The sequence below is a fragment of the Echeneis naucrates genome, chromosome 2, assembly GCF_900963305.1.
Source record: "Echeneis naucrates chromosome 2, fEcheNa1.1, whole genome shotgun sequence".
NCBI classification, from domain to species: Eukaryota; Metazoa; Chordata; class Actinopteri; order Carangiformes; family Echeneidae; genus Echeneis; species Echeneis naucrates.
Window position 1 is genome coordinate 4440088 of NC_042512.1, and position 19348 is coordinate 4459435.

The following is a 19348-nucleotide window of genomic DNA, read 5'->3' on the forward strand; positions in this document are numbered from 1 at the left end:
GGTGGGACTTGAAAATTAATCCTTGTCAGAAATGATTGAGCAATAAAGAACAACGATAAACGAGGGGAGAGGGGTGAACAACATTAATGGGCTGGAAAACTGTATCTGCCATAGAAGAAGACATTCATAAAGAGTTAAAGCAAATGTCATATGAGGGGCTCGTCCAGGATTTGAAACTGGGAACTCTTGCACTCTGAGTGAGAATCATACCTGTACACCAACAAGCCCTGGAAGGAGGAAATGTTGATAGTGTCCATGGTTTTGCACACCACATTGTCATTCAGCAACATAATATTCCTTTATTTTGTTGTTTATGCCTTTATTGCTCACTGCTACAGTTAGTAAAATATAAAACACATATGAATTCTATTTTAATCTGTTCATTTTAATATTCCTGATCTGGTGGCAGCTGCAGCTTTTTTCTAATGTTAAAATGAATGAAGTCAGATCACAGACTGTTCTTTTGTTGATGTCTGGTCCTCTGCTTCAGGTGGAGAGTCCTTCAGTTTGTGGAGGATTTCAGTGTGAATAAAGGATGAGGCCGTGTTGTGTGTGTGTATATATACATATATATAGTGGCAGCGTAAAGACTGGGTCCCGCTGTCTTACTCAGGCTGAACTACAGCGTCTATTCACGGGGGCTTTGACCTGCTCCGTGTCCGACCTGGGCCGGTGCACCCCTCCTTAGACGACCTGGTGATCCCGGGCTCCCCCCGGAGCACCATATCGATACCGAACTTAGTGCGGACACCCGATCGACATAGTCCGCTGCAGCCCAGAGCTCCTGAGCTCAAACGCTCCTCCAGCCTCAGCCTCCCGGTAACTTGGATTACAGGCGCGCGCCACCGCACCCGGCGAGGGACACACTTCCTGATCGGGCTTTTAGCCTTTATGGCAGTGACGTCACAAAAGGCAGCAGCGCTTCAGACTCACACATCACTTCAAACCTTTGAGGAAGTGACACACAACTGTGAGGAGCACACGTGTTGACCGACACAGACGTGGTTTCAGAGACAAACAACATGGCAGTGAAGCGCACACTCTTATTTTGAAGGACAGTATTTTTTTTGTCATGCTTTCTTTTATTCTTTTGAGTGTTAATATTGTAGGAAGGAATTTACAGTTACAGATGTTGATGTTCAGGTTTAAAACATACACAAATGCCGGGAGGGAGGTCTGCGAAGCACCGGAAGTAGAATGTATATTTTATTTTGTAATCTCCACCGTCTTGCGCTGCATATTACTTCCTCTTGCTCGCGACTCTCCTTCCAGAAAATTACGCATTTCTGATGCTCTTTGTATTTTTTTTAATCGTTTTTGTTGTGCAAATTGAACTAAGTTAGTTAAAAATACTTACAAATATGGTGTAATCACAGAGTTAAGTTGTAAAACTATATATTTTGTTATTTTCATGCATAATCTCGCCAATTAGAGGAGAAGTGGAGAAGCATGAGTTGCTCGGCTGCTACTTAGCTTATAACGCCAGAGTGTGCTATTGAGACTGGATGCTAACAGGAGCCATGTAGTGACTGTGTTCATGGTGTTACAGAGCACAGAGGGCATGTCGGAGAAAAACCTGTCAACACCTGTGAATGTTTCTTCTCCACAATGCAGGTATGTGAGTTATTCTTTTTTTAGTTTTCTTAGGTTGCTGTACATTTTATTTAGTTGGGTTAGGGTTAGTTGTTTGTGCTCTTAAATAAAGCTGGTCCCTTCCGGGTACTTTTCCTTTGTGAGGGGAACAGATGAGCACAGGTGAACCCCATGTGAGGGTCAAACTCACAGCTTTCATATAATGAGACTGCAACATCTAGGCCTGGAAGTCAGCTTAAGTAAGAGTGAGATGGAGGAGACCTGTCAGTGCTGCTTTTCATGTAGAGCAGCTCTGTTTTAAAAAGTTGGAGTACAAAGTAACATTGCATTGGCTGGGAATCAAACTCAAAGTACACGTCGTTCTGCAGTTGTCAGTCAGCAGCAGGAGCAGCAGCAGGTACTGCTCTGAGCTCCGTCCTCTCCCTCCTCCCAAAAACGGTCACAAAACTGTCAGTGTGGCTGAACTGGTCTGGTTGCAGAGGACGCTCCAGAATCAAGCCATGTCAAGCCAGTGGGTTTATTTATACCACCTGCTGTTAGTTGTTTCAATTTAATTTCGTTAATGGTATTAAAACGTTCTTTTCGTATTGTTTGTTGTCTGCGTATCATGAACTGAAAGCTGTTAGTCTGTGTTAGTTCTGCTATGGGAAAGGTCATAAATGTACGCTATGATAGAATCAACACAAAGACGTCACACTGCACTGGTTTTCTTCTTTTCTCACCTGCCCAGCTCTACCCGTCTGCTGCACCCACCTAATCAGTGCAACCATCTCATTCCACTCATTTTCTGACAGATTATATCTCGTGTTTGTTGCATTCATTTATGCACGGTGTGCCTTGTTTTGATCATACCTGTCTCTGACCCAGCAAAACTTGCAGAGTTGTGGCGGGCCAAGTGAGCCTGAGTGGAGTGAGGGAGGAGCGTTGTATGCACATTAGGACTGAGAGAGAAGCTGCACTCACACACTCTCTGTGAGGAAATTCAAGTCATGCGTTGTATGACTTGTATGTATAAAAGAGAGACTGCAAGAAAAACATCAAATTCATCACACTAGTATTGATCCAATACTGATGCTGACCTTGGTATCAATACTGTTGATATGTGGATCGATCCGCCCACTCCAACCTGCCAGCAATTTTCCACTCACCTGCTGCACCCACCTAATCAGTTCTACAATCTCATTCCACTCATTTTCTGATAGATTATCTTTAGCGTCTCATGTTCATTTCCAGACTGTTTGTCTGGATTTGATCCTCTCTGTGTCTGACCTCTTAACCTGACACATAACCAACACATAAGCAACAGACTGTTAGAGCTCCGCTGTCGAAGAGGCAGATACAGGAAATCATTCCTGCCACATTCCCTCACACTGTACAATAACTCTCATCTGTCTGACAGAGAAAAGTCACATCTCTGATATATAAAAACAAAACAAACTGCTACTTATAGCACCTTATGTGTCATTGTATTCTTATAGTTTGTGTAGTTATTGTATGTTTATAGTTTTTATTATATTGTATATATTTGATATTTTGTTATTATTAGTATCCTGTTACATACTGTACAGCGAGTCTTGCTGCTGTGACATGAGAATTTCCTACTCTGGGATCAATAAATTACATGTAAGGATGTAAGGCATTATTCTTTATTCTTTATTCAATCCCGGGCCATATTCCACATAGTCTGGAGTCATTTAGCCTTTTTACAGCGGTTTCAAAAACAGGTTGGAGCAGTTTTAAATCTGATGTTGTGTCATACTTTGGACTCTGAAGTTATGAGGGTGTAACTTTTCCTCAGCTCAAACAGACACCAGGACTGATGAGGGAGAACAAGCAGCTTCTTCTCTTCACATGAAGCTGGAAAGTGTCAGAAAGTCTCCCTGAAGTGAGTTCAGCAGGTGAGAATCTGTAAATGTGTGAACAGGATCACTGTGATCACATTGTGTTGTTTCACTGTTTGACTGCACAGGAGAACTTTTCTGGATGCTGATTGGCTGCTTTCAGATATGTAAAATGTAATGTTTCTTCATTATTCACTTTCAATGTCACTTACATTGTTTACTGCTGAACGTTTGCTGCTGCTGGTTTGTTAGTTTGTTTTAATAGAGAGGTCAACCAGCATGTGGAGATATTATGATTAATATTATTATTATTATTATTCGTCTTGGACTTTTCAACTAGAAAATTCCTTTGCAGAAACTTTGAGAGTGCTTCAGGGGGCTGCTGTCAGGATGAGTTTGTGATTTATTTCCAGTGTTCAAAAGTCACCCCGATCACATTCTGGTTTGGAGAAATTTCTTGTTATATTGTTACTATAGTGTTGCCAACGCCTCAGGAAGGAAAGTAGCTATTGGATGTCTTAAAAGTTGCAAAATGGCATCATCGCTTAATTTACATAATTTATTGACAGTAGCGTTGTGTTTTCTGTTGATCCTTGCTTTTTTTTTGTCATTGAAATAGGCCATCACTCCTCCAAATGATGACATGACTGCAGCTAATGCTGGTGGAGAGCCACATTAAAAAGGCTCTCCACTCTCTCTCCACTGCTACAAAGAAAAATTACTCACCATGTTCGGATTCAATGGTGTTAGTAAGCACGTTTACACAGTTAAGTCAAGCTGTGGTTATAGCTCGATAAAGCCATCTCATCTGACTTCTGTCCTGGTCCCAGTATAAATGCACAGGATTGAAAACGATTTATTTGTTGAAATCGTGTCGCCTCCGCTACGATATGTGCACTCTTTCAGCTTGGGGGTAATGGGTAACTTCCAACTGAGCTATGACCTCACAGACCACAACAGAGGTGGAAAGAAGCAAAGATCGGTGAGCTAGCAAGTTAGCAGCTCAGAGGTAAACTGGCACGACAATGGACAGCCACCTTGTAAATGTGTACATTACTTCGCCATGTTAGCCGGCTGCTTTGTGTGACCTCCTAAGTTTCTTTTTGTGTCTTCAATGCCATTCAACTTCCAGGTCATAGCTTGGTGTGAAACTTAAGCACCTGTGCAGATCACCTCCTCCAGCTCCAGTCCGATGGTCCATATACATGCAGCAGTAGCTTAACCTTCAATCACATTATCTGGGTGTGTTAGTCCGACTATTTTCAGCTTCATTTCAGCCGAGTTAATGTGTTTACATGTACTTTAAAAGTCCAGTTTTGGTCAGACAGACGCTGTAGTTTTTTAGGTGTCAAGTAAACGTGCTTACTGTCGTTCCAAGTATCACACTACTTGCCGGCTTTACATTTAATGGTTTTGTTTTGGTCCATCTAACTGATATATACAAACATTGCTGAACACCACAATATGAAACTCAGCCGTGCTTTTCACAATTTGAATTAAAAAATAAAAATGGAAAGTCAAAAACTGATCATATTTTAAACACACCAAAATGGCTTGAACTATGAACAAAAATCACAACCTCTGTAATATAAAACATAATAACAACCAAAGAATAATGTGGCTACGCTGATACAGTGGCATGCAGTCAAAATTGCTCCCATATTGACTGGTACTCCGGGTTGATTGTCATGTTTTTTTTTGTTTTTTTTTTTCTTCTTTTTGGACAGGCTGTGTGATCAGCTTATCTTCTTTTGAGAATCCAGTTTTTCACACATTTCTCTGGATTCCACAGTTTAACAGGAGGCCCAACCCAAAAAAAAAAAGATTAGGGCAACAGACACCTTTCCAATTTTTAGTTGAGCTTTATCTTCATGTGTGAAGCATAAAATAAGGCAAAAAAACTGTATTTTGAAATAGGTTTGTTATAATTGATTCTAACTGACAGACTGGACAGGGAAAATATTTACATAATGCAGCGAGGCAGTAGGGGTGACTGACTTGGTACCCTCTGTTTGGTTACCTGGATATTTTTCTTTGGTAATGTGCTTGGTGTACTGGAGGTGTGTGCTTATCTAACTCGTGTTTTTATTCAGGACTAGTAATTTTTCCACAGCAGATGGGCCTATCTTTGTCGTGTTATTGCCCTCATAATATTCATCTTACCTTCTTTTTGTTTGCTGTCGTTATGAAAGGCACCCCTGGATGATGTGGTACTGTATTTTATTTAAATAAACGCTGGGTCAACTTATTTTTTATCTAATGGCAACAATTCAAAGATTCCCACACTTGGGAAATCTTTCTTCTTGGCACCATTAAAAGTCAGAAATTCACAAAAGTGATGGCTGTTAGTCACACACAGTAAAACAGGCTGAGTACAGCTCCAAAGTCTCAAAGCTCCCCCCTGTCAACTCAAACCAATCAGGTGACTCAGTCTGATTGAAGCTGTGACGTGTTCAGATCTAATCAGTGACGTTAGCTGAGTTAGTGTTCTGTGGAGGAAGAAGAGTCTGAATGAAGCTCTGTCCACAAAAGGACACCGAGACAAAATGAGGACACAGTGAAGTGAGGTACTTCCTGTTCCCCCATTGATAGTGTCACTCAATGTGATGACGCACTGGATAATACACATGAAACCTATAATGAAACCTACAAACCTGAATGGGACTTTATTTTTCTGTCTGACTCCGTCCTGAAGATGAAGGTCTGTGTGTGTTTGGATTTGCCTGGTATTTTTAGATGTGTAGCTTTGGAAGAAACCGTTTGTCCTGTTTCTTCTTTGTCTTCTGTCAGTCAGAAAGTGTTTCCCTCTCAGACCGACTCCGTCCTGAAGATGATGGACTGTGATGAGGAAGAGGAGGCCAGACCAGAGTCTCCAGGATCAACCTGTCTGTCTCTGAAGTCTGACTGGTCCAGAGATCATCCTCCAGACTTCAGTGATGAACCTGGATCCTCAGAGACAAAGTAAGAGTCTGTGAAGATGAGAATAAAATCTGTTCATATATTAATATTAATGATCCTGAATCATTAGTGCAGATTCAGTAAGACACTGAGATGGATCTTCAGGGTTTTATCACCAGCGAGTACTGCTTGTGAGTGCTTTCCTGTTTTTACCGTTCTGCTGCACCAAACGAGTCAACAATAACAATAACTCAAACAATCCAAATGGATGATTTATTTAGAAATTTAAACTAGCTGGCATTTTAACCTTTTCAGTTATTAAACACCATCACGAGCAAACTTATGGTGAGATGCATCACAATTGTATGATTTTGTATCCACCTGAAACTGGTGTTTGCACAACCTCTGTCAATGTAAATGCAAAAATAAGAAAGACAGTCCCATATTCTGAATATTTTACCAAATACAAGCAAGTATTGGTTTCCTATCAGGTACTGAGAAAAAAGTTTTCTGGATCAGAATATGAGAAAAGAGCTGTTTCCTTTTCATGGTGTGATAATAGTAATCTGTTAATACATTGAACTCTGACTCCTCAAAACTAAATATAACATGAATTTTAAACATGACTCTCCCTACTGCATAATTGACATATTTAACCCAAACAATAAGCCCACACAAATATAATCTTGCTGTAAGTGATCAACCTCGGAGGTTTTATGGAAATATCATATTTTATATATAATATTTTTCTACACTCTTCATCTGTAGTGTATTTGCTATGTATATTGATAAATAGCTGACTCAAAGTTCATAATTCCTGAGGCTTAGTAAACAAAATATTTAGAATCAGCATGCATAAATTCTTTATTTTTTCCTGTACTACCATTAAAACTGCTACACAGCTGCAAATGTGTCAAGAGTCCAACATACAAGCTTACACCAGTTTAACTGTCTTACCTGCTCTCCTCATCACCTTCCATTTTCTCACTCATCTCTCCTCACTGGTCTCTGCTACTCCTGACTCTCCCTCCAATCATGTTCTTTATCCAAATCTGAGGGAGAACGAATTTGAGGCATGTTGCATGCTTGTACCTTTTTGTAGCCTAAATACAGTCAACAGCAGAACATTATGTGGGTACATTCCTCAGAAAATAGATTAAAATGGCCAACATTATGAGCCAGAACTAACCTACTACAGGTGACGGAGAAGAGCAGCAGCACAGACATTGATATTGAGATACAAAACTCCTATGTAGGCTACATGAAACAAAAAGAAGCTGTGTAACATGACAAGAACTGACAAACTGACAATGACAAAAACGTGTTTCTTTGTGCGCTGGCAAAAATCATAGAGATTGTTGAGAGTTAGGTTATGAAAAAAAACAAAAAGCTCAGAATGTTAGACTGAACAGAAAAATGCTAAAGGATTCATGGTTGAAAATAAATGTGTTACCAAATTTAGATTAATTGTGACAGTTAAACTGGTGTAAGCTTGTATGTTGGACTCTTGACACATTTGCAGCTGTGTAGCAGTTTTAATGGTAGTACAGGAAAAAATAAAGAATTTATGCATTAATTTAGATTAAAATTAAATCTAATTTGGTTGCTCACCTTGCTGTGAAACAACTTCCTTGAAAGGTCCGGACAAAACACCAAATACCCAGGACTCAGTCTAATCTGCAGCACCGTGCATTTTGTGTTGTGATGAGTACATGAAGTGTGCGTGCCCGTAGTGTGAAAGAGTGCAAGAGTACAAGGGGGCCACAGACAGACAAACAGAAATGTCGTTCTTTATAGATAGATAGAAAGATAAATACATTGATAATTTCATCACAGTGTTTCACAAAAAATAATTTTACTGTATTTTGAAAATACAAAAATGCACAACACTGAAATATCTCCAAATACAAGTTAAAAAATAGTGTTTGTATTTAAAATACATGTATTAGAAATATTTCCCATCCCTGTCAGTTACATGTTCTGTCCACTGTGGAGGAAGAAGAGTCTGAATGAAGCTCTGTCCACAAAAAGACACTGAGACAAAATGAGGACACACAGTGAAGTGAATTACTTCCTGTTCTCCCCATCAACAGTTTGACTCAATGTGATGATGGATAATACACATGAAACCTATAATGAAACCAACAAACCTGACCGGGACTTTATTTTTCTGTGTGTGTTGGTGTGTGACAGAGATTCTGGTCTTCTGCCAGTTTCTCTCTAGGCCGATTCTGTCACGAAGATGATGTACTCTGTGTGTTTGGATTTGCCTGGTATTTTTTGATGTGTAGCTTTGGAACAAACCGTTTGTCCTGTTTCTTCTTTGTCCTCTGTCAGTCAGGAAGTGTTTCCCTCTCAGACTGACTCCGTCCTGAAGATGATGGACTGTGATGAGGAAGAGGAGGCCAGATCAGAATCTCGAGGATCAATCTGTCTGTCTCTGAAGTCTGACTGGTCCAAAGAGTTTTTTCCTCCATACTTCTGTAATGAACCTGGACCCTCAGGGACAAAGTAAGAGACTGTTCATAGATTAATATGAATGATCCTGAATCATTAGTGCAGATACAGGAAGACACTGAGATGGATCTTCTGGGTTTTATCACTAGAAACTACTGATGTTTTTTTTTCTTTCTGCCCAAACATTTTATTACATCAGTCAGATCATGTCAGTTATAAAGAAATGTTTTCACAGAGACAGGAAGGGGAAAAGACATGTCTCTGAAGAGGAGCAGCCGTCCCACTGTGCTCTGTGTCAGGACGTCCTGAAGGATCCAGTCTCCACCAGCTGTGGACACTGGGTCTGCAGACAGTGCTGCACCTCACACTGGGACCAGTCTGCTTCTTCAGGAGACTCCTCCTGTCCCCAGTGTGGACAAAGATCCAGAACCAGACCAGGTCTACAGACCAGCCCTGAACAGAGTGAGACTGAACTTCTGACTGACGTCTTTAGTTTTCCATCAGATCCTCAGACTCTCTGTCTTCAGTCTGACGTTGTCTCTTCTCTGTCAGCAGATCGTGTTCTACAGGAGGTTTTAGATCAACATAAGATCAGTCTGAGGACCAGATGTCAACATCAGGCTGAAGGAACAGGAAGTGGAACCCTCCTCAACAGGATCTACACTGAGCTCTACATCACAGAGGGACAGAGTGAAGAGGTTAATACCCAACATGAGGTGAGGCAGCTGGAGACAACTTCTAAGAAGAAGAGCCTCCATGATGCTCCAATCAAATGTCACCACATCTTTAAAGTCTCACCTGACCAGCAGAGGCCCATCAGACTGGTTCTGACCAACGGCGTCGCTGGAGTTGGAAAAACTTTCTCTGTGCAGAAGTTCAGTCTGGACTGGGCAGAGGGCTTGGAGAACCAGGATGTCAGTCTGCTGGTTCTGCTTTCGTTCAGGGAGCTGAACCTGATCAGAGATCAGCAGTACAGTCTTCTCAGGCTGCTTCATGTTTTCCATCCAACATTACAGAAGGTCACAGCACAGCAGCTGGCTGCCTGTAAAGTTCTGTTCATCCTGGACGGCCTGGATGAAAGCAGACTTTCACTGGACTTCACCAACAGGGAGGTCGTGTCTGACGTCACACAGGAGTCATCGGTCCACCTGCTGCTGACAAACCTCATCCAGGGGAATCTGCTTCCCTCGGCTCTGGTCTGGATCACTTCCAGACCTGCAGCAGCCAGTCAGATCCCTCCTTCATGTGTTGACAGGCTAACAGAAGTCCGAGGCTTCATTGACGCCCAGCAGGAGGAGTACTTCAGGAGGAGGTCCAGGGATGAAGAGCTGTCCAACAGAATCATCTCACACATCAAGAAGTCCAAGAGCCTTCACATCATGTGTCAAGTCCCAGTTTTCTGCTGGATCATCGCTACAGTTCTGGAGCACATGTTGACTACAGACCAGCAAGGAGAGCTGCCCCAGACCATGACTGACCTGTACTCACACTTCCTGCTGGTCCAGACCAGGAGGAAGAGGATCAAGTACCATGAGGGACATGAGACAAGTCCACAGGAGCTGATGGAGGCTGACAGAGAAGTTCTTCTGAAGCTGGGGAGGGTGGCGTTTGAACATCTGGAGAAAGGGAACATCATGTTCTACCAAGAAGACCTGGAGCAGTGTGGTCTTGATGTCACAGAGGCCTCGGTGTACTCAGGACTCTGTACTGAGATCTTCAAAGCAGAGAGTGTGATCTTCCAGAAAACAGTCTACTGCTTTGTTCATCTGAGTGTTCAGGAGTTTCTGGCTGCAGTCTACATGTTCCACTGTCACACCAACAGGAACAAGGAGGTCCTGGACAACTTCCTGGGAAGAAAACACCAAGATTCAGCCCTGGAGGACTTTCTGATGGCAGTCCTGGAGAAATCCCTCAGAAATAAAAATGGTCACTTGGACCTGTTTGTCCGCTTCCTTCATGGTCTCTCTCTGCAGTCCAACCAGAGACTCTTAGGACGTCTGCTGGGTCAGACAGAAACCAAACCAGAGACCATCCAGAGAGCCATCAACAACCTGAAAAAGATGAGGAAGATGAAAATCTCCCCTGACAGAAACATCAACATCTTCCACTGTCTGATGGAGCTGAAGGATCACTTACTTCATCAGGAGATCCAGGAGTTCCTCAAGTCAAACACCAGATCAGAGAAGGAACTCACCCTGATCCACTGCTCAGGTCTGGCCTACATGCTACAGATGTCAGAGGATGTTCTGGATGAGTTTGACCTGAAGAAGTACAAGACATCAAAGGAGGGACAACGGAGACTGATCCCAGCTGTGAGGAACTGCAGGAAGGCTCGGTGAGTCCACTCTCATTCTCATCCATCCTTCTTAGTGAAGATGTCTTTAAATCAAATCTGATTCAGATGGTTTTTCACTGTCAGCTGTTTGTTTTCAGATGATTCAAATGCTGCCAGAGATAAATATTCACTTAGTTGTGTTTCTAGTGGAAATCCTGAAGACTGATGACATCAGCAGGTATCAGTGACTGATCATCTTCACAGCTTCACTGTTCACTGATCTCAACTCAGTGAAAATCAAAACAGTAGACAGTGAAATGTTTTCAGGTCAACATGGCCTCATGGTCCCTCAGAGGAGACAGACCTGGATCAGGTCCCTGACAGACTGAGGACCTGATGGAAGACCAACTGACCACATTTTGTCTCTTCACTGGAAAAATGATTGAAACTCTGACGGTGTGAGAGAGAGACTGAAGTCTCAGAGTCTTTAGTCCTCAAACCCTCCAGATGAATATGTAGTTTCCTCTGTCACAGTGACATATTGTGTAATATGTGTCATCACAGACTTGTTGGTTGTGGACTCTTAGAGACTGAGTGTGACTTTGTGGCCTCAGCTCTAAAGTCCAACCCCTCCCATCTGAGAGACCTGGACCTGAGTCAGAACCAAATAAAGGATTCAGGACTGAAGCTGGTGTGTGCTGGACTGGAGAGTCCAAACTGTGGACTGGAGACTCTGAGGTCAGTTCACTGACTGGACCTGCTGTAGTTTGAATGTTGTGCTGTTGTTGGATGATGTGTGTTGAGACATGATGGTGACCATTGATCATTGATGAGGACATTTCTGATTGATGATGATTTGATCCAAAAGTCACATCTTTTATTCTTTACTCAGGTTGGAGAACTGCAAGTTGTCAAAGATCAGCTGTTCTTCTCTGGTCTCAGCTCTGAAGTCCAACCCCTCCCATCTCAGAGAACTGGACCTGAGTCAGAACTACCTGAAGGATTCAGGACTGAAGGATCTGTGTGGTTTTCTGAAGAGTCCTCACTGTAGACTGGAGACTCTGAGGTCAGACTCATGTTTTATTTCTGCTCTCAGATTAATATGATGTTACAGTTGAGGTGACTCTGACCTGCAGACAGGTTTCTATTTATGAGGGAAAATGTAAACATTTAAACTGTTAAATGGTTGAAAATAACTTTGGAAAACTGAATTTTAATCATTTGAAAATGACATTGGAATTAGAAATAGTTTATCAATCAATGTTTTTTATTTCTGAAAGGGGACATCATATATTATTGAATGTATGTTAATATGCAGATTTTAGTCTGCTGTTTATTTCGTTTATTTGTTTGCGTGTCATTTCATAAAAAGGCCCAACCCACATGGGTTTATAAGACATGTATTTAATCATACAGTGGCTGTTGTAACAACATAAACGCTCATATCTGCATATAAACATACACATACATTATTATGCTTTTCTCAAGTCATAATGTTACATCATATTTTAAACACAAAAATTAACCAAATCAAAGAATTAGCTGTGTTTCCTCCGCCTTGGAAATAAAATCAGCTACCACATGAGTCTCTTTGCTAAAAAGGAACTTATGTTTCTCAGAATCATCCAAATCAAAGAAATCAACATAAATAATAATCAATTTAGCCAACAAAAACACCTCTGAAGTGCTCGTATGCAGAACAACAAAACAAAAAATGGATCTTTCTACTTCATCCAGTTTGCATAGTGAACAAATCCGGTCTTCCTCAGGTGTGGCATTAAAGCTCCCTATTTCTGGGACTAATGGAAGTGTTCCTGAACACAACTGTCCATAATGAGCTTTGTCTTTTAGTTCAGTTATACTTAGAGATGTGATAGCAAGGCTGGTAGTAGAACTATAAATTCATCTTTTATTCTTTACTCAGGTTGTGGGGCTGCACTTTGTCAGAGATCAGCTGTTCTTCTCTGGTCTCAGCTCTGAAGTCCAACCCCTCCCATCTCAGAGAACTGGACCTGAGTCAGAACGACCTGAAGGATTCAGGACTGAAGGATCTGTCTGATCTTGTGAAGAGTCCAAACTTCAGACTGGATACTCTGAGGTCAGTAGAGTTGGACTCAGTTCATGTTCCTTTAAGTAATATTGTTTAAGTGTTCTGAACACAACTGTCCATAATGATCTTTGTCTTTTAGTTCAGTTATTCTTAATGTAAGGTTCCACACTGTAAGTGTTCTTATTAAGACAATAGGATCTTCATTTTGGCTTCCTCCAAACATCCAGAGACCATTTGTCAGGCCGGGACTCAGGTAGGACTCAGACGCAGAGGTTTTGCAAGACACAGACTTTATTCTGGGCAGCAATGATCTCAGAACCGGGTGATAAACAAATAGGGCTATGAAACTTTAATATTACGGGGATGTCACTAGGTTCTAAGTAAACTAGAAAACAAAAATCACTCCCGAAGGAGGTTGATAATCCTACACTAGAAAACCCAAAAAGGAGGAAACAAAAACACTCCGTAAGGAGGAAAACCCTGACTAATAAAACAAAAGAAAACTCACTCACGCTACTAAGCGGAGGATCAAAAAGGTACTTCTATAAAACGTTACTGAAACTCAAAATCACTCTTAATAGAGGAAAACACAAAGGCTATGAACATGAATCTATCAAAAAGGATCTACAAACAAAAGGTCACTCATACAGAGGAAACACAAAGGCTATGAATAAAGGCTAAATTGAGATATAGAATTACAACAAAAATTCAATCAATCGAGGACTAAAAGCTTACACAAGGAATTGAGGACTGTGGCATGGACGTGACGCTGGTGTGGGGCATGAATCGACGACACACTGGCACAGGACAAGGGGAAGACAGACTATTTGAGCTGTGGGGGGAAATGGGGAACTGGTGGAGACAATTGGTAATCATGAAGACGCACTGGCTTACATGAGGAAGGGTAAGTGTTCTGAAACGAGAGGAGAGTTAGGAATTTCAAAATAAAACAGGAAATGACAAGACACAATAAAACCAAGATGAGACAACCTCACCGCGGTGTGACACCATTTATCTCTCTGCTTTAGGAACAATTTGTTGATACTATCTGTAATATCACAACATCATTTATTAATGAAAATATCAGATAAATTGCTCATATAGAATATTAATTTCAGCTCACTGGCCCAGGGATGGTGATGCAAAGTGTCAGAGTGAAATATCTTTTTCGTATTTCTATGATCAGGCAGCTTCACAGATCTGTTCCAGAGCTGGAGCATTTGTCTCTTATGTCTGATAGTTGAGGGCTCCCAACCCAAATCACCATGAAGAGCCAACACTGAGGTCCATTTGTGTACTGCTGTAAGATAACCAATAGCTCTATGATGCTGAGTATTACAAAGAGAATATTCACAGAATCCCCAGACAGCAGAAGCATCGTCTGACACACACACACACACACACACACACACACACACACACACACATTATAGAACAGAGTGAAAGTATGAACTCCCAGATGAGCACAGTGTTCAGACTTGTTCAGGGCTCTACCTGCAGACTGAGCTAAAACACTGACAGCTGGGTTAAATGTCATGTGTTGGTCCAACGTCAGGACATTTATACTGATCAGTGTAGGACAGCAGTACTGTCCCAAGATTAACAACATTCAACTTGGCCTAAAATGCTCCACTTGTGTTTTGTCTTGGTTCTCCATTAGTCTCCACTTCCAGCACTGTTTTGGAACAATGTTCAGCATAATGAGAACATTCTTTCGGTATGGCACGTAACATGGCTCTATTGGTTCAGTTTGGAATATTCAACTGCAGTGGTTTGGTTCCACACTAAGATAAGGATTGGCTCTAAGGGCTGGTCTGCTGGGGGAGCAGTTGCCCCGTTTCCATCCTCTCTCTGCTGCAGGAAACATGTTTTCTCCGTCTGCCTCATGGATCTACTCAGATATGGTAAATATCAATCTCAGGATTCTATGGATTGATATCCCCTCCCATCCCTATAATCCATTTAGATGATATAGATCAGAATAGATTCTGCCTATTTAAATATGATTTCCACATTCAACTCTCCTCTATTTCTTCAAATATATCATGAATGATAAGTTTGGTTTTCTGTCTAGAACTTCTGCAGCTTGTTTGTAGACTGTTTGGCTGGTTTTAGAGTGGACTTACCTGCCAGAGCTCAGATTGTTATACAGGAGTTCATATGTGGCAGAATCAGAGATAGAAATAAAGTTTGGCTGACTCTGCTGTTTGGTTATTTCTGATGTGTTCAAATCACAATGTTGACAGTTTGAGTCAGTTCAGGTTCTTATCAGTGTTGTTTCATTTTCAAATTAAAAATCTTTTCACTGTTTGCATTTGACTGTTGTGAAGCTGCTTCTTGTTGGTTCAGCTGTTTGACATTTTCTAAACTTCTACTTTCTAAACCTTCAGCTCTGAACAGATGATGAAACATTGAACACTTTCAAGCAGGAACTTTGTCTCCTAAAGTCACATCTTTTGTTCTTTACTCAGGTTGATGGGCTGCAGGTTGTCAGAGATCAGCTGTTCTTCTCTGGTCTCAGCTCTGAAGTCCAACCCCTCCCATCTCAGAAAACTGGACCTGAGTCAGAACGACCTGAAGGATTCAGGACTGAAGGATCTGTGTGGTTTTCTGAAGAGTCCTCACTGCAGACTGGAGACTCTGAGGTCAGACTCATGTTTTATTTCTGCTCTCAGATTAATATGATGTTACAGTTGAGGTGACTCTGACCTGCAGACAGGTTTCTATTTATGAGGGAAAATCCTCTTCAGGTTAACATTTATACTGTTAAATGGTTTGAAAGTAACTTAGGAAAACAGATTTTTATTAAATTGAAAAAGACATTTTAATTTCAAGCAGTTTATCAACAAATCTTGTATTTTTGAAAGGGGACATAATTTATTAATGTATATTTGTATGTTAATATGCAGATTTTAGTCTGTGGTTCATTTCATTTAGTAATTTATTTGCATGTCATTTCATAAAAATGCCCAACTCACATGGGTTTATAAGACGTATTTAATCATCCAGTGGTGCTCTGAACAGATGACGAAACACTTTCGAGCAGGAACTTTGTCTCCAAAAGTCACATCTTTAATTCTTTACTCAGGTTGGAGAACTGCAGATTTTCAGAGATCAGCTGTTCTTCTCTGGTCTCAGCTCTGAAGTCCAACCCCTCCCATCTCAGAGAACTGGACCTGAGTCTGAACAAGCTGAAGGATTCAGGACTGAAGGATCTGTCTGATCTTGTGAAGAGTCCAGACTTCAGACTGGATACTCTGAGGTCAGTAGAGTTGGACTCAGTTCATGTTCCTTTCAGTAATATTGTTTAAATCCAGTATCAGAGCAAAGACTCAGTGTTTCCTGTGAACCTTCAAACTCCTCAGTGAAGCTGTGAGAGGAGAACAGAAACAGATTTCAGAATTAGACAGAAAGACAGAGAGAAAACAGTCAGCCAATCAGATCAGTCAGAGGACTGTTGTGATCATGTGACCACCAAATGAAGCAGATTCCAGCTGAAGAACTCAGAGATGTTCAGATTCTGGTCCTCGTCCATCAAACTGTCAGATCTGAGCTGAGACTGTTTGTTCTCTGATCAGGTTCATCTGTCACAGCTCTGAGATCAGTCTGACTGAAAGCTGCACATCACTGATCTTCTTTCATCACACGCACATCATTGAAACTCTGATGGATCTGCTCTCTTCTTCTCTACACAGGTGGTGGTGAAGAGGAAGGTGTCTGCTGATGGAGGATCAGCTGCTTCCTGATGATCCAGATGTTGCAGCAGCAGCTTGTCCAGACTCTGGACCATGTTCCTGGGAGGTGGAGAGGAGAGCTTCATCCAGCAGAGACTGACAGAGGAATCAGAACTGGTCTGAGAACAGAGTCCAGTCCACCATGATCCCAGAGACTCCTCAAGTCCTCCTCTCCTCTCAGCCAGCATCTCCAAACTCCAACTAGGGTTTAGGTCCAGGTTTGGGCTGCTTTGGGGACATTTCTACAAGCATTACTCTATAAAAGATTTAATTTTGTTGTGAAACATGTGACTGTCAGTCGGCACTTTTTAAATCTGCGTTTTCTTCCATTCATCAAAATGAAGCATATATATTTTTTAATGTGTCTTCTTTTCTACAATATTTCTTTTTTTTCCACATGTGGCAAAAAAAATTTGTCAGTAAATAAAAGTATGCTGAAAGGGCAGAACTCAAGAGAGGACACTGCAGCAGCGTATTTCATCTTCTGAAAGGACAATTTTTAATCAATGCACTAAATTATTTTCAGAAGACAAACATAACATCCTGTTTTAATCTGAATGTGTGTGTGTGTGTGCATTTATGTGTGTGTGGATGATGATGTGGCCTGTTTGGGGGTCTCATCCTGATTATTTTTTTAATGTGTAAAGCACTTTGTGGAAGTTTTTTTTTTTGTTTGTTTGTTTGTTTGAAAGGGGCTGTATAAATAAACTAAAGTCTATGTTGGTTGGTTAATTGATTGATATAGTGATATAATACAGTCCAATAACATTCAGCAGACTCTCAGCTCAGTGTGTGAATGTGCTGCTGATGAACTGGGACTCATGAGTTCCACTCTGAACCAATGAGTCATGAATCATGAGTCTGACTGTGAACCAGTCTACAGTATGTGCTGTGGGTGAGTGACAGCTCATAGCGGGGAGGGAAAGGGAGTGAAACAGCAAACCAGAGCTGCTGCTTTTCCTCCTTCTTTCTATATGAACATGAGCACCATGATGCACACTGCTGTGTTCTCATATCAAGCTCATGTTCACCTTCTTTCTTTCACAGGGAGAACATGAAAGAAGCTGAAGCTGAACTCAGCCTTCCAACTTTAGTGCTCCGTGTCACAGACTGATCCATTTTCTGACGTTATAGTCCACACCAGGCTGCAGCCTCTCTGTGTGACACTTTGTTCATCATTATTTTCACACTTTAGTTCCTGCTTCTTTTCATTTAGGCTCCATGTAGGCTGTTCATGATGACTTTGTTTGTGTGTGGCTGTTTTCTTCTGAATGTGGGATCTCTGTCTGAATGAAAGTTTCACAATCACTGCCTCAGACTGCATTCAGAAGGAATTGTTGAAGTCATAGAAGCTGAAGAGTTGATGATCAGAGGCTGACAGCTAAAGGAAGCTAGAATGCACACTGCTCTCTGACAGAGTCGGCCTCCCTCCACATTTAGGAGGCTTTTTCACTTCTTACAACAGCTGACAAAGGGCTCATCTGGGATTTGAACCCCGGACCTGTCACACCCTGAGCCAGAATCATCCTGATTGTTCCTGGAATGGTTTGGTTAGTCAGAGTGTGTCTGTGTGTGTTCTTGTCTCTCTGAGTGGTTGGAAATGAAAATGGAGGTCGGTAGAAGCAGATGACTCAGGATGAATGAATGTTTGACTGACAACATCAACTGTTTACTCACCTCTATGAGGCTGTGTGACGTCACTGGAGATCAAAGGCATTTCCTGTCCTTCATCTCTCTCCCACGCGACACCAACTCAAACGTCACACTCACATTAGATTCAGCCGGAACGGCGCATGCGCGCAAAAAAGCTCACGCTTGTCTGCGAAGACTGAAGTAAAACACAAATCAGCAGTTATTAGACAAATAAGTGGCGTTGAATTGAACTAAAACCAAATCTGTTGGTTTGTTCTTCCTTTTACTTATTAAAATGCGTCTTTTCCTGCTTTCGCTCATTTTTGCAATCACAGACTGAGCGAAGCTGCGCACTTCGTCCACGGTGTGTGTGTGTGTGTGTGTTTGTGTGTGCTCTCTCTGCTGGTCTGAGTTCATTTAAATACTTTGTTGGATCTGTCTGTCTGTATCATGTCAGAAACTCTGAAACACTCTGAACTTCTTTAAAACACGCTGGATTTACTGATATGAAAGAGTCCATGATGGATTATTATAGAAAGATATCAGCTTTAATGTAAATACATTGTTGTATATAAACACAGAAATTACAATAATCATCTGGAAAACTTGTAAAAAAAAATGTTGCCATCTCACTCAGCAGGAACAAAGGAGGAGCTTGTGTTTGAACCTGTGTGAGAAAAACAGAAAAAAGAAGACTCTCCCTGATCGGGTTAGTTGCCACGTTATAAAATGCAGGAAGTGTTGAAGGCTGCTGATGACTGGAGATTCATGACGTCATGGTAAAAGATGTTAAACAAGCATTGGTGGTTCAGTGGTAGAATTCTCGCCTGCCACGCGGGAGCCCCGGGTTCGATTCCCGGCCAATGCA

The 19348-nt window shown here is 41.5% G+C and overlaps 1 non-coding gene across 1 annotated transcript; it reads left to right on the top strand.

The window, feature by feature from the left end:
• The first annotated feature begins 19277 nt into the window (after positions 1–19277).
• On the top strand, positions 19278–19348 carry trnag-gcc (transfer RNA glycine (anticodon GCC)). The gene has a single exon. It is a non-coding gene; the product is annotated as a tRNA-Gly (tRNA).